Genomic DNA, 6,868 nt, shown 5'->3' with positions numbered 1-6,868 from the left:
TATATTGAAAATTCATAAAGAACTTTTTTATAAATGTCAACCCACCATACAAGTTTGTTAGGGCTGAGGTAGCAAAACACCACGGACTGGGTAGCTTACATAAGAGAAATTCATTTTCTCACAGTTCTGGAGGCTGGACGTCTGAGATCTACGTGTCGGCAGAGTTGGTTTCTTCTGAGACCTCTCTCCCCTTCACTTGTGGGTGGCCACCTTCCCTCTGTATCTCCACATCATTTTCCCTCTGTATGCATCTGTGTCCAAATTTCCTCTTCTTATAAAAACACTCACTCGTATTGGATTAGAGCTCCCCTTACTTACTTCCCTTTAACCTAATAACCACCTTAAAAACTCTGTCTCCAAATGCTGTCACATTCTAAGGTACTGAAGGCTGGGACTTCAACATATGAATTGGGGGCAAGGTATAAGTCAGCCCATGACACCAGCCAAATACACCCAGCCTCAAAAATTTTGAAGTAGGAATTATTACTACAATTTCTTCATGTTACTTCTAGCTTTCCAACTAAAAACCAATGGAACAAACATATTTAACAAGTTGCCCAAAACCCATCTACCAAGCATAATAAGATCTTTAGTCTCATATGCTTAGGGGCAGGTCTTCCTGTCAATAACAAAATGATATAATTCTTTGAGAAAATTGACCCACACTGTGATGGGTTTTGCTTGTTTGTTTTGCTTTTGCCTTTTCTTTTTTCTTTTTGTTTTTTTTGGCCAAAGTTATTGTTTGATAGGGCCATTTCCTGCAATAGATTAATAAGAGAAGAGAGAGCAGATTTATTTATGGATGACATTTTAAATTCATTTTTAAAATGCCAAGGTTAATCATTGTATTTTTCTAGGTATGTGATTTTTACCTCTTAGCAGATGGTGAAACTCCCTATAATTGTATTGAAGGAGTAGTTGAAGCAGATAAGTGACAAGAAAACTCCCAAGGAAATACGCCGCTGAGAATTAAATGACATACTCTTTATACCTAGAAAATAACCCGTCTACCAGGAATGTTTTGCAGGAATAGAGCAATTAGTTCATTCTTCTATAAGATAATTTACTGATTATTTTAAAAATAGATCCCAAGATTTAAGTCTACCTATAAACTTTACAAGTGTGAATTTACTCAAAATATGCTAAATGATATTTCTTACTTCAGAGAATAATCATTTCTTCCCAAATCATATCACTAAGTACAAAATTAAAAGATTACGTATAATTTGTAAACTTCCAAGAGATATCACTAGAGAAATTAAAGGCAGTTACATCTATAGTGTGCCAGAACCATTACAACACATAAAATTATATTCAGAGATTTTTTTAAATACATGAAAAATTTACTAAAATTGAGCTTTGAAGGGCATATTACTTATTTTATTGCTCACTGTGGGAAACATCCATAGTTATGCCTCCCAGAATTGTGTATTCTTACCAAGATAACATATATTCAGAGATGCTTCAGGAGAGCTGTTTAATTAAAACTGGGAACTAGGTCGTAGGTTACAATGTACACTTTACTTGAAAGGCTTAAAGTCAAACTTCTCTTGGCCAGGTTTCTCCGTCAGTCCTTCCCATTTCCCATGTAATTCCATCGCTCCAACCAGGGAGACATTTTATAACTTTTTTCTTCTTTTACTTGCCTCTGCCCCCATGAAATTTTAATACCACAAGTATACCGTACATCAGTTAATATACTGTATCTACATTTGTACATTATACATAAAATACAGTAAGATTTTTTTCACCTCCTAAGAATAAATTTTTACCCCTTTGAGGGTGATGATTACCCCCATTGGGAATGCATGAGTGACAAATAGCACATTGCCTGGCATAGAGTCACATAATAAATGTTTGATGTCAAACATTTAGAAGAGCATTTCTTAACATGGCGTCCACAGAAATCTCATGGAATCCTGGGTGGGCCCACCAAAATCATATGGAAAAAACTGATTCCTCAAGAATTATTCTGAGAAGAAGGTTCACAGCTTTCACTATATGAAAGCTAGTTTTAGAACTAGTTTTAGAATAAAAGGAAAGGGGATATTTGTATGCTGGATATAATTGTTTATTTTCTACAGGACTGGAAATGTTTTTGTCATTAATTGATTTAATGCATTCTGTGTACTAGTTTCCATTTTCCTTTGTTGAAATAACCAAATTCAATTTAGATCTTCAAATATTTGCTGAGCCTTGACTCTGTGAGAATGGCTATAATATGTGTAAAGAAACTGGAACACTGTCTTGAAGAGCTTTCTTAGAACAAGAGCTTTTGTCAGAGGGTTTATACTTTTAGTCCAAGTTCTAGCCTCATAGTTGCTGATAAGGTTACTAGAGACCTTTACATCTGTATTGGCGGTATGTGGGAAACTCTGGATCACATGTGAATTTACAAAGGCCTTTGAAGTCTCTGAGTGGAAAAGGTAGTAGGAACTCTTCTGTCTCTGAAGTGCTTTTGGAACGTTTAAAATTTTAGGAACTTAGTAAATAAGGCAACTTATATGAAGCTCAAGTTGAAAAAGATGGAGATTAACTCATATTAGTATATTTGCCAGCAAGTGCTTCTAAGAACTCTTCCCAACTCCCAGGACTTTCGCCTGCAGCTCAAAAGGTTTAACTTAAGATGCAAGAGTAAGGGAAGGAAATATGCTTTAATAATATTTCTCAATCCAAATTTCCATTAGTAGTAGAATAAGTAAGTAAATGATAAAATATCTTGCAGCAATATGAATGGCCTACGACTACACACAATAGGATGAGTGGATCTCACAAATATAATATTGAACAAACAAAATGTCAACTACAGTTTTCATGCTTTATTAATCCATTTCTATAAATTCAAAAATAGGCAAAACTAACCTTTGGTGATAGAAGTCAGGCTAGTAGTAGTTGTATTGTGTGTGGAGGGTGAGGGGTGACCAAAAAGGACAGGTGAGGGGCTCCTGGGTTGTTGGAACTGGTCTACCTCTTCATCTAGGCAGTTTTTACATTTGTATATATACTATACGAAAATTCATTGAGCTTTACATTTATGACATATGCCGTTTTCTGTGTATTATACTTCAAATAATTTACTTTTAAAAAATAATAAAAATATTTCTTCAGCTTGTTGAAGTTTCCAAATAGACACTATATAGTGAATCAGGCTTTTTTTATATTTTTTGTATTAATAAAATAATACTTCATCTATAATGCATCTGTATGAGAAGTATATGTTCCATATTCAGGGTATTGCAAAAAGAGATACCAGTTTGAACCACAATTATAAAAACAGAAAAATCAAGTTCAGTGGTACCTTCTCTTACTTGAGAATCATTCCTCAGTTACTCAATTTAATCCAGAATTCTGCATTTAGAATAGATTTAGCAACTCCTGGAATGGCAGAGCGAAACATGCTAAAGCAGCCTAGAGCTAGGAGTCTGGACCAGACCTTGGGCAAGTGATTTCACACCTCCAAATTTCATTTAGTTTATTTGTAAAGTGAGGATAATAATAGTACTCACTGAATATGATTGCCATGAGTATCAACTCAGATAATGTTGATAACCTGGCACAGTCTAAGAACCTTGAAGAAGTTAGCTATGGTGAGCAGCTATGGTAATGGATAACACCGAACTTATTCGAACGAATCGAGGTTAAAAATCTTTTTTACTCATAATCTTTCTCCATTCTTCATGAAAAGTGCCTGTATTTATCTTATTTTGTTCCTTATGTATCCTAAACACATTTTAATTATGTTTTACCTCCAAATCTTATTTAACACCTAAAAAATGGACATGCTCCCTGCTAATCTAAGAAACCTCCAGGAAAACTACTGAATCTATTTCTAGTCTCTGCCTGGAGCATGCATTAGTAATGTTTCATCAGAGAAACAGCCAGTGTTCTTTTCCCAATCAGCTCAGTACCTGGGCGTGTTTTTCCAGTAGGCGTGATCACCCAGGTGATTAAATTATTTTCTTGACTATCCTGATTCTCTCCCCTGCTTTCTCTTTTGATTCCTTCATCCTAACTCATGAGTTGTTTCTATTTCCTTACATTGTTTTTCTTTATCACAATGGCCATTGAGAGTTTCCAGGGCAACCAGTAAGCCGGTAAATGATTTAGCTCCTGGGCAGCGGGGCAAGGAGGCAGGGATGACAGATGATATTCTGATTTGTAGCATTTGCTTATTTTTGCAGTGTAATACTTCTGCTGTGGTCTGTTTGAAGTGACCTATATAATTTTACTGAGGACAGAGTTGGGAAGAGATGCACACAGTGTGCTCTGGGCCAGTACCAGCCAGCTCCAGCACACCACTGTGTTCATTCAAATCTGAGCCCAGATATTAACTACAAAAATTCATTTACTATATATAAAATAGATAAACAACAAGTTTATACTGTATAGCACAGGGAACTATATTCAGTATCTTGTAGTAACTTATGGTGAAAAAGAATATGAAAACGAATATATGCATGTTCCTACATGGCTGAAGTATTGTGCTGTACACCAGAAATTGACACAACACTGTAAACTGACTATACTTCAATAAAAATATATTTTAAAAATTCATCTGTCTTCTTTTCCCTCATCCCTTCCTGCCTTCCATCCCGCCTTCGTTTTTCTCATTCTCTCTCCCTCTCTCTTCCCCCTCCTCCCTTCTCCTTCTCTCTCAGTAGCTGGATCTTCTCCTCCTACGGAAGTCATCTTAAACTTGCTCAGACTGTGTAAACCCCCTTTCTCAGGGCACTGTATGGAAACTGAACATGGCCACCCTATTGCAAAGTTCCTCAATTCACTAGCAATTTAAAATTTTTAATATGGCATTAATCCTCATTTGAAATTAATGAAATAATAGAAGTACATAATCTAACCTTAAACAAATGGTAGATTTCTGACAACATATGGTTGGCAAAATTTCCACAGAGACAAATGCAAGACTTTTGTTAGGAAAAACGCTAGAAAACAAAGTTCATTTTTGCCTTTTTTTCCCCCAGAACAGAGAGCATTGTCAGAAAAATCTCAAATGTTTTTCTAGTGTAAAAAACATTTATTCTGTTGTTTGATATTTGAAGAGTTATTTTTGAAGTGAGAAAGATTCCCTTTGTGAATTATATATCAGAAAGTTAAAATCTAAATGAAATTTCTTTGCAGTACTAACTGAATGAAGGCTTTATCTTAACCACTGTGGTAAGGGCAAATTTGTCTTTGCTTGTCTTCATTTTCTCAGATCTTCAAAAGTATCAGTCTATGGTCTTTAGATCTGTTGCCAGCATAACAGATTAGTCAGGACACTTCTATTTTTAAAATTAGGTCCCACACCAGCCTACAGTCTCCAAAATTGGTCCTAAGTTTTTGACATCATTCTCTGCAGAAATAAAACTACAGCTTTTCCAAGTGGTGCGCCAAAGCACACAACTCTGCCTGTCAGTGTCACATGCCATTTGAAAGCCTTCCTAATTTTCAAATGATTAAAAAACTTAAAAAGAAAATGTTTCCGCTTAGCCACAATATGAAGTAAGAGACTGGAGACTGGTCATTGTATGTGTGTTGCTATTGCTATGGGGAGAAATCTCCTACAATAAATCAGTGTGAGGCTCCCAATGCAACGATTGTGCCCTAGTCATCTTTGGCTGTCTAGTTATTCCTAGGGAAGGACCTCAATCAATGTGGGAGGAAGTTAATTGGGTAAAAATTGTAATAGCTAACATTTGTCTGAGGATGTCGAATTTACATTTATTAAATTATTGTCTACCAAATGCTATTACCTAATGTCAGCATCATTAGCTTTGCCCTTTTGCATATTTGCTTGTTAGGAAGCTTCATTTGTGGGTATGTAAGACAGTGAAATATATATATATATATTTATTTATTTTTATTTATATTTATATATATTTAACCTGAGATTTACTAGTTATCATTAGTTAATGGTTAGCAAGCAAGGCCAGAACTAGAATAAAGTAAGAAAAGTACCTAGGGTGCAAAAGTTAAGGAGGCAATTACTTTCAGAGTCTTGCAGCTCAGGACCCTGGTCCTGGCTCTGTAATTAAATCACTTTAGCAGAAAAATTCAAGTGGTATTGGCTATTATCTCCAACACTCGTCAATGCAGGTTGGAGGCACAGGACAAATGTCCCCTCAATTACTGTTGCTAATCCCAGGAGATGTGTTACAAGTGGTTAGGAATAAACTCACTACTACAGAGACAACTCTCAAACTTTCACCATTCTTTGTTGTAACATGGGGAAGGATTCACTCAGTGTTTCCAAGCATTGCTACTTGTGTTTCAAGTCTTACTGAGGGTTAATGAAACCACTTTCATAGTCATCATTCACAAACCTCCTGCTGTCCTCTGGACTTGGACATGAAGTCAATGCAATCAATCAGGACAGCAAACAAATACCAGGGGCAGGTCTTTTACTCATTAGAGTGATCCACTTTCTGATTATCCAGAAGTGGACTTCTTAGTCATCTCTGTTCTGGCTCTGTCATTTATGATAAGCTCTCCCTCTCTTTTTAATCCACCCATCCATCCATTCTTCCACTAACCTATCTATTCAACAAATACTTATTGAGAAAAGTCTATGAGCCAGGCACAGTCCAATGAGTGTTGGACAAGGATTTTATCACCTTCTTGGAAGGCTATTAGACTTCCACACCCATTATCCAGACCTGTCTGAATCTCTATATTCAATTTGAGATCCCTGCTTTAGTGGTACAAAAGAAATGGTTATGTAAAAAAAGAAAATGGTTATGTAAAAAAAAAATTGATGATAGCAGTCCTGTAAGCTTCCATTATATAAGATCATCTCTCAATAATCTCTGAGAAAATATATTATCTTCATATTTTTATAGGGGAGGAGGTAATTAGTTTTATTTATTTACTG

The sequence above is a fragment of the Camelus dromedarius genome, chromosome 3 (genome assembly GCF_036321535.1).
Source record: "Camelus dromedarius isolate mCamDro1 chromosome 3, mCamDro1.pat, whole genome shotgun sequence".
NCBI classification, from domain to species: Eukaryota; Metazoa; Chordata; class Mammalia; order Artiodactyla; family Camelidae; genus Camelus; species Camelus dromedarius.
The sequence above is the reverse complement of the archived record's forward strand: the minus strand, read 5'-3'. Positions refer to the sequence as shown.